We start from the raw sequence: 14794 nt of genomic DNA, 5'->3' as shown, positions 1-14794 counted from the left end.
ATGAAAAGAGATAAGATATTTATTTGTGTACCAGTTATGCGAAAAGAAATCAAGTTCTGTTTGGTGAGCGAAATTCGAATGTAAGTTAATTGAGATATTAGTTATTATTATGTTTCCAGAAGCCCCTACAAATGATTTTAGAGAGGATAATAATTAGATAAGTGTAAGTTCCACATATGTATCAATATTATTCTTCTTTATCAATCAATCTTTAACTTTCATTCTACACCTAATGTATCACGGGTACTAGTATACCATAGTTTGAGATATTAGCAAATAATCTCGTATGTGTAAATACTGGTCTAGCATTTGTCCTTTTATACATAAATGGAACATTTTTAAGGCTTTTTTCTTGTTGTTTTTATTTTTATTACTTAATTATTTCATCTTTAAGTAAATTATTCATTGTTTGTAAAGTAGTAACAAAACTTACGAGTAATGTAGAGCAGAATTCCTAAAATACTGCCCAGTCTCAATCTCTAAATTTTACAGAAGGCAACGGCAGATGGTCCTTGGCCTGATTTGACTGCCAATAAAGATTGAGTAATGCTTGGTATTTGTCGTTATTTACTTTCGCCATCCCGATGTGCCTCGATTCCTGACTTCCAATGAATAATTTATCTTTCCCACGAGGCGATCGTCCATGCACTCGGCTTGATTCAAGCTGGGAGATTTGTTTGATCCAGAGTTTAACTATGCGAATTTAGCTTTTCATGCTTTTGGTGTGCTCTTCCGGCTTTATGATTTTCGGTCTTCGTTTTTTTCTATTTCGAAGCCAGCAATATGGTCGGGTTTTGATAGGACTAGTGGTCTTACGAAAATGAAGATTGCTGAAATAATTTATCTCGATTCTGAAATGATACACCCGATTCGACTCATTTAACATTTGAGATATTTATTGACTAAGTTATTTATCTAATTTTTTAACATTCACCAATTTTAGAATAAAAAACAACTCTTGAAACTCAAAGACCCGACTCTGAATAAGGTTGATAATGCTTCTAAATTATGCATCTATGTATTTGATCTCATAAATACATACATTTAATCTTCTTCGCCTTAGTAGATGTAGCATACTACAGTATTTTTGTTATTAAGCATTAAACACATGACATATCTTAATTTATGTTAGATAACCAGTGCCAATGTACTAGGAAAAAATGACCTGAATGTCTGCCATGTTAGTTATGCTTGCTTATGCTGTAACTCACTACTTACGATGCTTCTTAAAAGTATTTCTGATGTTACAGGGGTTTTATAAAATAAAGTAGAACATTATTAAATTTACCACAACATGCAAAATTTAATTTCATAATTTCGAGCAGTTTAAAGTAAAAATACCTTGTAAGATAAGATCGTACATTCAGAAGAAATTCCAGTTGACAGTATAGTTTTCTTCATGGCTTTAAAAATATCAACCACACACAATTTCAAAGCCTTATTTATTAAACACATGTCATCTCAGATACACTACTAAATTTTCGTCGTTTGTATATTTTAAGGTATCTTGGATAATTGTGTTCTTATTTGTATTGAAATAATTTGTTTAAATAATGTATCAATGGTGTATCAATTGATTGTCCAATAAATTATTTTTACAGTACTACTAAATATACAGGATCTTCTTTTAGTTCCTTTTTGTAGAAAGTAGAGAAATGGTTTTAATGACAAATGACAACTTACTGATGATGATGATGATCCCTCCACGTCCCCTTCAAAGGTTCGAGAATGACCTTTATGTCATATATGTAGATTTAGAATATGATTTCATTATAAACTCGAGTGGATGATTTAATTATATGTTTAACATACAATGTTATCTAAATTAGTTTAGACTTGTAGCATTAACAGCTTGTCTTGGCATTTGATTATGCATTTCAATTTCTTTAAGCAGCTGGGAGTTGTTAATGAAAAAAAGCTTGATGTTCTCGGTTCATTTGATCTATTAGTAGGACAACGATGAACATCCGTCCCAGGAACTATTTGTTCATTCCCCCGATATCTTGATAATAATCCATATATAATTTTATGTATGAAAATCATTGTTTGATACGCTTTTCTTTATTTTACTGACATTCAGTGCATTGCAAAATGTAAAACATAACGGTAGATAAAGTGATTCGACCAATAATAAACATTACCCTCATAACTTTGTTTTGTGCACGTTGTAACTTTTGTAGCTGCCAAGAAAAATAAGAAAAGCACCAAAATCTAAATGTGATTAAATAAGGGATTTGTAAAACTGCACTATACGAAAAACGTTTAAATCTTTGTTCACTTTGCTAATACACCACTTGTTTTTGCTACTTTCGCTATGGCATCATTCATGAGGTGTCCAAATGTTTGTTTATTATCAATGATTATTTCTAAATATTTTACTTCTGAAGCTTTTTTTTATTTGTTCCTAATTTATTGCAATACAAGGCTGTTCTTGATTTTTTTTTCACTAGATATGAACACATATTTTGTTTTATGTTAAAGCCAGTTTTTTTATATTTAAGCCATCAAGAACATTCAGTTCTAAATTTAACAGTTTAAACTCGCAAAGTAATTAAACTAGGAAAAACATAAAAAAATATCCATCCTTTACTTAATTTTTTTTTTTCAAAAAATCGATGCTTACATAATGTATAATTCACAAAGATTTCGTTTTATTTTCAATTGAGCTGCATATTTGAACAATTAAGTATACTACGGTCTTAAGCTATTGCCAATGAAATATATTGCTGGTATTTCATTGCAGTTGAAGTTTATTTGAAACACTAGACAAGGCTATAACGCCAATCAGCCATAAGGCAAATTGTTGGGAAAGTCGAGCGATTGTTCAGAAAAACAAGGTGTTCAGTTGACAACGGTGTTACTCTTTTTTATGAGGAAAGCGAAACAATACCGTGCCTGCACTTGCTGTTATGTGATTCATCTCATGCAAAACCTACTTTCCCCTATATACAGAAAAAATTGGTTCAAAATGCTTAGTTTTAGCACGCAAGAAAAATCTAAACACATCGACGCTTCCAACCCTTGTGTGTGAGAGTAGATCGATTGACTCAAATCCTCTGTCATCCATTAGCGAAATCATGCCCGGATTTTACGCCACGTTGGTTACGTCTGCTGTGATCGTTAACGGCTCAGGGATAGGGATGACTTTTTTGCACCAACTTGCGGACAACTGCACCAACCGGTAGGGATTTTCCGTGGTACATAAAATTCCAATTCCTATAAAAATTTAACACCGCCCTACGGTTTCCGCGGATTGCAGCGGTGAAAATGCGGTTGCGGTACGGTGATTGTGCTACAATCTGCAGTTCGGCTGTTTTTATTCGAACACTTTTGCTGCGTATATATGGATAATATAGCTCAAACAGTGCCACAGGAGTTTATTGCGAGCATTCAGTAAAGATTACAGTACAGCTGGATGCAGGAGTTTAGGAGTGGTTTTCAAATACCATCATATGAAGTGGAATGAAAGACAATGGGTTTTTAAAATACCAAATTATAAGCAATTGTTACCAGTGATGTGAAATGGATGTTGACGCGGTTTCAAAAATTCAAGTGATAGGTTTATAATAAAAAAAAAGTCAATTTATAAAATTAAGTACATCCACATAATTTTAATAAAACACTTCAACACAAAATCGATTGTTGTAAGTCAATCTATAAAACTAACCTATAAACTTCAGGGCATTGGCATCAAACAACTTTAAGGCTGTAAAATTCTCTAATGTGTCTCCCATGCGCAGTAAAATGACGACAAAAATGCACGTACATTTTTGCAGCTACGGTAGAGCATAAAGCGACTGTTTCACCGTATTGACTAAAAAACATCCACCGTCATCATCAAGAAACAGCGCAATCCATCATAGCCAGTGAACGATCCATCAGGTTACTGTAGCTTCTAAACTAGATTAGCCAGACGAGCTTTGAGTCAATGATCAAAGTTTTATGTTACTTACATCTGAAAATGTATGCGTGTGTTTGGTAAGCATGTAGTATTAAAGTGCTTTTTATTTCACTGCACTCATAAAATGATTTAAAGTTTCGTAAATGCTGCATCGTCTTAGTGTAAACACAAGATATCCACTTTAAAGCTTTTAAACTATATGATAAAAAAGTTATTGAAAGATTTTTAACTTATTTTTTACGCAATAAGAGTAAGAATGTAATAAATAGAATGCACAAGCAACTAAAAACAAGTGTAATGCATGGAATTTTAACATTTTTCAGTTAATTTTTCTTTGCATCTTTGTTTGAGATCTTCTATTGATTTCTTCCACACGAGAAAAAAAATCGGGAAAATGTATTCTTATTATTTTTTAACCTACGTCCTCCTAAGGGTTGAACAGAATTTTCAAAAATCAACCGTGCGAAAATTTATTATCGTGCAAAGAAACACCCAATACAAAAGATAAAAAGGGTTGAAAGGATGCAGCAACTGGAAAGTTTTTTTTTCAGGTCCCTCGTTGGCTATTTAATATCTTCGACTTTCTTACTGGTTGAAGAAGGTTGAAATCATTTTCTTGACCGGATCTAGCCATCTGTCTAATTAAATCTGTGAGAGGCTGGATTGTTTTACAATAGATTTGTTTTGGTCTATAATGTCTTCTTCTACTACTACTTCTTCCGATCTATGCATGACTTCGGAACTTATTAGTACCACGCAGTCGGATAGCCAGTTTTTGCTACGAGGACACAGTAGGTCAAGGGCGGTCAGAAGTCCGATGTTTTCTCGAATTAAAAAAATATCGTTTTCATTACAAAGCAAAATAGTTAGTTAAGAAAAACCTGTATTATTATAACTCTATCATTTCAATTTCAAAAGTTATGTCCGGTCAAAGTTGAAAATTCTTTCCAAACCTTAGGTTTAGGTGTGAATATTTGTAGTAGGTGGACGAATAATATATCATTGGAAAGGAAATTTTATTCACTTTTGATGAATTATTCCTTTCTTGCTCTAGCACCTTTTTTATTACAAACCTATAAATCGTACTAAAAATAACATTACAATAACATCATAACGCAAACAAAAAAATAACAGCAACTTCAGTAATGAATGAAAAAAAATGTATACTTTTTAGATCTTCATTTTTTTCATTTAATCTTGTGTTCAACATGCTATCAAAAATTCAGTCGGAATAGGAATCGAATTTATCCGGCTTGACAGCAGTTGGCGCATCTATAGAATACATCACCTGGCAACCCTATCCATGATTATCAGCATAAAAACATCTTCAAAATATTATCAAACAAGCTTAGCTCTAGTAAATTACCTTGGAGTTTACGGGGATTATATCGACATGTTCAGAAGGTTATTTTGTTCGAGCATTTAATTGACTCTTTTGGAGACATGTTCTACTGCTTGGAATAAGACGCTTACATAAATAAATGTTGCTTAAGAATTAAATATACGTGATTGTTTTACAGTAGCAGTAAACTAGATTTCTCGTTAATTTAACGAACTCATGTGATTTACAAAAATTTTACGATGACATCGTAAAAAATAAAATTTATGTTTTATTTATTAGCTTATTTTTTCAAAGCAATTATTGAAGGATTCATGCCACATGCGTACTCCAAAGTGCTATCAACTTCACACCTCAGTTGATCAAAGCTGAAGCGCATACGTTCGCCCACATGGTTTTCGATTAACGATTACGAGTTTTAGTAGCATTCGAGACTTTATTTTCATATGGTGTATCACCGGGCACCAGTTAATCTCCTGTCAGAAACAGTCATAAGGTCATGAAAGCTTACCACTTGAATGGATTCCATACACTGCAACTACTAATGAAAAAAAGTTGAAAAGGTGCTGAACATCTGTGCAGGTACACTTTCCAAGCAATGAAAAGAGATAGATACATGCAGATGAACGATGTGTGGAATTTATGATCTGTGCGTAATGTTATTTAAATGTCACATTTGCAGCTAGTTGCACGGACAATATTAAATCACTTTAATGCTATCTGCATCGAAAAGCCTTCCGGACAGGTTTATACAGCATCAAGGTGGTGTCAAATCGATGAGCAGCGATAATGACAATATATATGTGTGTTGCTCATTGGTGTTAATTTTCTGGTCCATCTGATATCTGAGTGATGCAATAACGTTTTTAAATGTGCGGAATTTTTATGTTGGCAAATTATTTTAGTAACATTTGTGTACCCACTCTAACAAATCATAAAAAAATATAATAAGACAAAATTTCAAGTAGATGGTAAGATTAGTATATGCTAGGTTGTTGCTTATTGTCGACTGAGCTTTGATTTTTTAAGTATCCTTCAGCTCATCTTTTTTAATTTACCAGGCGCCTCCATGCCATTTGTTTTTTTGGCTCCGGATGATTGTCTCTTGACATAAATGTATTAGACATTGTATTTAAAACCTCAAAATATAATAATTCCACAAGTATGTTAGCTTTGGTGAAGCAAGTATCCGTATGACACATGTTGCTTTTGACATTCAAATGTTGCAAGAAAGTTTTTGTAAAATACTGGGCGCCTCCATAGTATTTTAAATTTTCTATAGAGCTATCGACACCACCACGAAGAATATTTTCATAATCTTATGACCAAGCCAAACAACGACGAAAAATATTAAATATAACTTAAAATGTTTTCTGATTAACAATGCTGTAAATTGAGAGCTAATCATAACATATATAAACAATATTCTTATAAAACACGTTTCATTTATTTGCAGCAGTTTTTCTTCAAATTTTCGAAGTGTAATGAAGCTAACCAATGTGAAGCACAAGTAAAGATACGCTTTAACATTAAAAAATACTGTGTGTTTAAGTGGTTTTGGATTTACTAGTTCAGGTATCTCTAACTAGTTTAATATCTTAGTCAAACCTCCGATGTTTGTATTTGATAGAGCTTTATGAGTAAATTTGACTGGTATCACTTTTAAACACTCTGGGCGCTGGCATTTTGCATTAGTTTTCTGCGGAAAACACAGTACAAGATAAGAGAGCGTTGCGAGTTTCATTGGCTAACGATCGCTCACTCTCTTTCTGATCCTCAGAGACAATGTAGCTTCTGCAATATGCGCTCTCTTTTTCTTCCCGCTGCAATATGCTCTGCTGAGAGTTGCTGAGAGATCAATCACAAAGAAGGAGAATGAAAAAAACTGTGGATCGAAAACGATCCACATAGCGCCCAGAGTGTTAAAAGCAACAACAAATTATCATGGTAGGAGTTTTCGTACCAGTTTTCATTCGTATGATGGGAACAAATATGTATAATGCAGTTTCATAAAAGCTTGGTTTACACATGGTCATATACATTCACCGGAGGTGGAATCGGGAAACAGACTCTTCAAAAACGTCATGCAAAATAGGCATGAAAACCTTGAAATGACAACGATGAAAGCTGTCCATCTATCTCACTATATCCATGTCCACTTTTTTGAACCTCCCTCTTGCTGAATGCACTTGTGAAGGGTGGATGGGTACCCTGATGAACCTATCTTCATGCCTTCACCTTTACAGTTCAGTGTTCTTACGGGCGAAAGACGAAGGGTGCACAAAGAAAACAACAATCTGCCTCTTTCATGTGGTTTTCCCCTTTGCAAGCTATCATCGTTCGTAAGCTGATCATGACAGCACCAAACCAACAACGACAGTTGTAGCTGCAACAGAAGCGGGAAAGTTTCCCTCGAAAACTAACATCAAGAGAGTGAGTAAAAAAGCAACAAATTGAAATGCTAAGACCTCTCCATACGAAGATTTATGCCGAGGCACGTTTCTCATTTACCGACACTTTACCCTTTTCCGGGCCCGTCCCAGTGTGCGGATAAATCTGACTCCGGCAAAGAAATATCTCCCCATCAAGACACATCACGTTGAGTTGCTTTTTCCTGATGAAGGACATTTTCGCCCTCAGGAACCGATGTACACAATTACAAATGTCCGTTTTCGTTGCTGTGGTAGTGTCCCAAGATGACGTCCACAAGTGGTGGAATATGAAACATGCAGCCACAAGGGTGAGCCGGTCGGTCGGTACCATCCTTTTACGTACGCTGGTTACGCTGGTGTAGAATGACATGCTCGGGTTAGTGGTTGGCTGGTCGGATGTAGGCGTCTAATTTATTTGCGAAATAATTATCATGTAATAGCATTAGGAACAGGGTGCCCTTTCGCGCGCTCTTTCTTACTTGCGTCCGCTCGGATAAAGTCGCCCGTAGAACACAATCGGGTCGCTGGATAAACGATCCATTTCTACACCTTGTCTGAACGAGCGGTACCCTGGCACAGCGTTGCATCCTCTAGTGCTAGATGAAGCATGTATACACACTTTGTCTTGCCTCAGCTTCAGTTTGCTAATGACGTCCACGGCGGCGTTGTCGCAGTACCCGGCCAAATAAGAAAGCTGTAACATCTCAAGAACATGTACTTCACTTTCTGGCTCGTTTCATCCGTCGCTTCCTGCGACATCATGTCAGCGTTCTGATGAAAACCGGTCATGGTTCGGTTTCGTGCCATTCCCAGAGGTTAGGTTAGATTATGTTAGGTTAGGTTATGGGATTTTGATGTGCGATGGCGATGCCTGTGATTACAGGCGCTGAGTGATGTCGCTGCCAAGTCACCGACATTGGTTACCATTTGCTCCAGTTTCGTAGCTTCTGCTCGCCATTATCGCCAGTGAAGGTGGATTTTCTGCCGGTAGAACGGGTTCTGGGGCCATAAGTAATGGGTCGTACGGTAATTACTTGAGTGAATTAGCTCGTAGGGGTTGAATTTATGGCACTGTTACGGAGTGACGGACGCATCTTTGGCAGTTGATTGAAGTCTTTCGTTCGCCCGATGACAGAACATGATCTGCTAAATTAAAGACGTATATTCCATGGAGGAAAGAAATCGAAACAATGCAAATGCATCTTTATCTTCATTTTTTTAAATTTTGTAGCAACTGGACAACAACGTATTTCTTATAATAAGTGATTTTGTAAAACGTTTCTAAACAAAATAAATAACAATAACAATCTCATCGTGTTAAAAAAAATACAGCAAAAACATTATTAAATCGTTCTAGTACAGTTCATGCATAATATTTTAAATGCTTAAACATAATTGAAAACGTAATTCAACAGATAAGAGTGAACATATTTCGTTGACTTGATTAATACCACGAATCTTGTATACTAGGAAACTAAAAAAAAAATGGGTGTAATATTTTAATGAAAGCATGACCACGGTTATAAGATAACAAATACATTTTCATGATCCCATAATTTGGCATAAATTCCGAATAATTTGTAAATTTCCATACACGCTATCATACTCCTGAGCTAGGCTGTGAGACAATACTTCAGCCAGCAGCGTTCAAAAACTACTTCAAACGATCAATGGTTAAAGTCTTCTTTCAGCTCTTTTAATGTACACCATGATGGTTTAACTTTTGTGGAACCACAACCTCTTCACGATCTCACAACGTACGTTTCGCAGGAGACGCTATCAACTTCGAGATGATAGGTTTAAAGGAAACAGCACGTTGTACTTTTTCTGCTTCAGCTGCACAACCGAACTGTCAGCAGTGTGTCATACTTCGACGCGCTGCATCCCGCCTGCATCATAACAACCGAGGCTTCTGGTAAAACGCTACACGCTGTACTGACAGTTTGTTGAAACTTCTTCAAAACTTGCAGTACACCCGCTGTGCTACGAGTTTATCACGAAAACGCAGGAAGCAGAGCATTCTTCGAACCCTTTCTTCATAAACGATCGGCGTATTCCGAGGTGCAAACTTGAAACTTAGTTCGTTCGCAACATTTGGAAGAAAGTGTAGTAAGGGTGATGCTGAAAGGAAAACTTTTCGGCACACATTATTCTGTAGCTGTTCCTTTTTATTTTCTAACGTTGTATTGCCGATTTGTTCGACTGCCAGTTTGCTTACAAACTGAAGGCCATTACTCGATTGCCACTCTGACGATGTGTCACCACGACGGGCGGTTGTAGCCTATCAGACAATTCGAATCTAATCATATGCCACTGCCAGTAAATTCACGATACGTTTGGCAGTACAAGTAGCAGCCTACAGGTTCGATTTTTCGGAAGAAACGCGAAGGAAGAAATAATAATAAACAATGAAACATGTCAGCCAACTTTCGTCAATCAAAAGCGAACTCGCGTATCTCGATACACCATCACCAAGTATATTTTGCCCTCCATCCTTTAGCAAAGCGAAAAAAGAGTCATAACCATAAACGCATACACAATCGAAAATCTCTTACGCTGTTACCCACTTTTCGGTAGTTTTTGCTGTTTGCAGCGTACATTTCCCCGTGCTGGTGCTTTCCTGCTTGCTGAATATTTTTTGACGACCAACTTCGAAATGCTGCTTTGCTACCATACGTACTAGGGGCTGTTATGATAACAAACTTCTGTTCGTGACGTGCTGATGACGTTGCCATTATTTGATGCGTTCTCCCGTTTGCCATCCCTGGCGTGGCACAATTGCTAACTCGGCCTGTTCGTTTAGCCTCCTGTCCTATTTGTGCTCCAACTGTGAACGAGACGCTTCTCAACTACTGTCTTCTTTCGTCTCAGAAAGCACACGCTTTCAGCGACCGGAGATGAAGCATTGAGCTTTACGTTTTTCCCCACGCCTACATTCACACTCACTTACACACAGAGACACACACACACACACACACACACATAAACATACCATGACGCATGGACGTAGTATTAGGTTTGGAGGAAAATGCTCCATTGCATCGCATGCTTCGTTGAAGCGTTTCGTGCATATGGCACGATGTTATTGTTTTTGTTCGTGCGCCAAACACAACATAACCTTATCACACAAAACATAAACCGGTAACATCCATCCATCCGGCACCGTGCTGTGGTCGTGGACGGTTGTAGATGACAGGTCCTGGGTTTTATTTTTTCTTTCTCTGTCTCTTTTGTTCCCCATTGCTAGCAAAAGGTCGCACAGGCCATATAAACTCTTTTTATGACACTGTTTTCAAAAGAGATTTGTATGTAATCGGGCACAAAACCATATGCTTGAAGGTTCAATTCTTTCTATCACAGTGTTCAGAAACTTGTAGACATTAGGGGTAACGTACGTTTGTTGATCAGGGGGGTCTACCGATGGTGTACCATTGTTAGGTTGTTAGTGTTGGAAATGTCCTATACGAGCCATGTACCAGACGTGTGAATTTTGAAATTGTTCAGAGGCTCCCTTAGCTTCGAACACAGGAGCAATAAATAGACTTTAAGTAGATTTACTCTTAAAGTAAATCTCTCCCTTACTCTCTCTCTCTCTCTCTCTGTTTCTCTCTCACACACACTTGCTCTATTTCTCATTCTCTCTCATTCATTCATATGTACGGCATTTGCATTATTTGTATAAGCTTCTGCTATTGTATCAAACCCCTTGGATTAATCACCACGCTGACCTCCCAGCGTAAAGTTAATTGGTTTGAAAAGCAATCCTCAGGAATCCCATCAACCAGCCGATCGATTGCAAGTAGCGCCTTCTGTCGTGCTTGGTTCCGATGAAATTAATAACTAATTAACTTCTCCTTGAGCGTAATCCCGGTTCGTGCTCAAACGCACCCAGCTTCTCAGTAGCAGTGGCCGATCAAAGCACACCAGCTTTGAACCGCTTTCAGACTAATTTCACTGCATGAACGATACGAAGCTCTTTGAACTTATGCTAATACATTTTGTGGAATGGAAAACTCGACAGACGTCTAGGGCCGCTGAATCTTAACAGCTTCCAAGACATAACACTTGGCACACTTGGATGTAGTATCACGGGACAGTGCTGGAAAGACAAATTTTAGTTCGTATTCATTAATTAAATAAACTATTCACGACACGTACATAGACGCACGCTTGCAAGGTGAAATGTTTCGATGAACTTATAAAAGAGAGGTACACATCTTTTCGTACAGGAGAAGATAAATCGTTAACAAGAGAAAACTCATTTTAAGACAGACATTGTTCAGCTTGCTTTAGATACTCAACAGAATGGACACACGCAATAGAATAATTAACCATACATTTAAGCGAGGCCAATTTTAATTTGATTATTTTATATTATGGTATATGTAATAAAAAATGTTATAACACAACAGAGTTTCTCGGATTTGTTAGTTGGTTACCGTAATTTGGAGGGTTCATCCCTCGTTTCAACGCAAATCGTTTCAAATCCATACAATTGAAAATAATTCATGCGAACAATTAAAAAAAATGGAAAGTATCCAAAAATTGTCGGCAATCAACAAAAAATCCTACAATGTATTTCGAAAATACGACCGAAGTTGTGGTAATGTTTATCCTTTTTTATAAAAAAAATGCATTTCATGATAAATAAATTTTCTCGTTTTGAAGCTTAAACGATTTTATTTTACTCAAAATGCGTTTATAACATTAAAGGTAACAAATTATAATTTGATTGATTGAGATTCTTTGTGGCTAGTCCCGTCGTACAGTCGTCAACTAGCATAACTTAGCAACATGCCTGTCATGTGTTCAAACCCCGTATGAAACGTGCCTCTTATATTTTAGACTAACTATCCTACTGTGATGTGCTGTGAGTAATTGATTAGTCTCTGATAGCCAAGTCCATTGGTGTCACAGGTTGGCCTTGACCGACAACGGTTGTGGCGCCAAAGAAAAAATAAATAAATTTAATATTTCTCAACGCTAAACGACTACGTTTTATTAAATATATGATCATATCCCGTAGAACAAGCGATAGATTTGTTATGTAATGTTATGTAATAAATTTCAAAATAAATCGTAACGACTTCTGCAACTCCACATGTCACCATTTTAATATGTGCCATAAAAATATCTTCATATTGAAACTTATGCCGCTGGTTACTTCTGTGCCCTTCACTTCGATTGTGGTACTTTCTCGAAATATAAGGCTAGAAACTTTCCTCCACGTGTACCACACATAGCGCGAGAGAAACTTTGCGAGTCAACCATATTAATTTGTTGCCGGTTGCAGGTTCCCATTTTGATTGCCCCCTCGACTATGGGAAGGGTAAGCGTCCTTCTATACTTTTCCGTGAACTGCGGTGTGCGAGGAGCTTGGTGTGTGGGAATGCGAGCAAGCTGCATGGAATTCGTTTCTGCAAATCGTAATAAAACCACACCACACCAGTTCCAGTTTTGGTAAATCTGTCTGGCAGAACGTAAACATAACTCATTTTTATGTCCCTTCGTCATCGATATGGATTTGAAAACAGATTGCCATATGTGACAAAAGGCCAGCAATTGTATTGGAAAACAAACTGGGTGGTGAGGAAAGAAAGGGGGAAAGCCAAACTTTTCTCAATTCAATTGCGTGACAATCATTGGGCGTCAAAAGGTTTTTACCTTCGAGCATGCATGAGGCTCTCACATCAGTTGAATTATAACAAAGTAGAAATACTTTTTGCTAACAATTTTCATTATTGCTCGCACGAGCTGCAACAAAAAACTTTTGCAACATTTGTTCAGCAAAGTGAATTATTTTGGACAATAATAGCAATGAGGCTGCCATGCGTGAATCATTACCAACTTGTGCAGGAAAACACTGGTTTTATTATTCTAGAGAGTTTAGCGTTTTTGTGAAAACAAGCAGTCTTTTGTAGCATTCAAAAAAATACAGATTATAAGATATCATCCATCAAAAAATTGATTAATCATCTGAGAAGCATTTTTCACTCGCGCCAAAGCCATCAGATGCTAATCGATTAAAGTCAAATTGTGAAATGCAGCAAAAAAGTAGAACATTTTAAAACAAGTGATATGGATGATTGATTCTTATCGTTTCTTTCTGAACATTAAATTTATTCAACCTATTTAAAAAACATTGTTGGAAGCATATTATCCTAGGTTTTCTCGGCGTTCGATGAAGATACAGGGTTTCTTTACAGGGTTTCTTTATCGTTGAAGATATAGGGATTTTACGGGTTGGAAATGAAGCTTACAGTATTGAGCAGACTAGAGAAAAGATAAACACCAAATAGTTGACCTGAGTTGAATACATTAAGTTTGAGTGATTGAGAGATACTATCACATCTTATCAATCGTTTGAATCGTTGCTTGAATTTTATTACTGCATCAAGGCGCATAAAGTACATTTAATTTTAATTTTTCTGATCCAAGCGATCAAGATCCGTTTTCAGAATTATACATCGACACATTTCGAATTGTCTTGCGAAATGCCACTAAACCATAGCTTAAACTTGTCACTAACTATGTCAAGCTTGAAATTTTAACTAAGCTTCTAATCCCATCAGTCACGAATACACCATTTGTCAAATTCCATAAAAAGTTTGCCATCACCAAGGATTAGCTAATTTCACGGCCATCACTTTGTCCCTCTCAACGTATGGCTTTTCCATCCTCATGGTGAAATTTCACCGTGCCGGGTGTCTCCAATTTGCTGCTGCATTGCCGTAGATTATTTTCCACTTTAAACTGGTGCGGTGTGGATTCGCATTGCCTTCTTTTAAATTTAAATAAGAATCAATAGACGTGTGCTGGTTATTTTGGCTTCCTATCATTTCTGTGCCAAAGCCATCTACTTCCTAAGAACGAAATTGCCTTTCCAAAGCATACTTACAAAATACAAATTTATATCACACTTTACGCAGCTGCCATCCGCACGTTCACATGAACATTTGTGAAAAATGACTGCGATCGAATGAAAAATAAAACCAGAACCAGCGGCAATCCGTTTCAAGCTGAGCTATCCAGAACCTCGCTTACCCACTCTACGATGTTTACCGTAGGGTGGGCTGTGATAGTCGAATTTTTCTTTCCGTCGGAATTCAATCAATGTTTCAC

General features: G+C 36.8%; 1 protein-coding gene across 2 annotated transcripts in view; it reads left to right on the top strand.

Annotated features, from left to right (window-relative positions):
• LOC120959844 (hemicentin-2-like) overlaps window positions 1-14794 on the top strand; it is a 127271-nt gene that overhangs the window by 70104 nt on the left and 42373 nt on the right. The gene's annotated exons all lie outside the window — the stretch shown is intronic.

Source organism: Anopheles coluzzii, chromosome 3 (genome assembly GCF_943734685.1).
Source record: "Anopheles coluzzii chromosome 3, AcolN3, whole genome shotgun sequence".
NCBI lineage: Eukaryota > Metazoa > Arthropoda > Insecta > Diptera > Culicidae > Anopheles > Anopheles coluzzii.
This window is presented reverse-complemented; position numbering and strand designations above follow the sequence as displayed.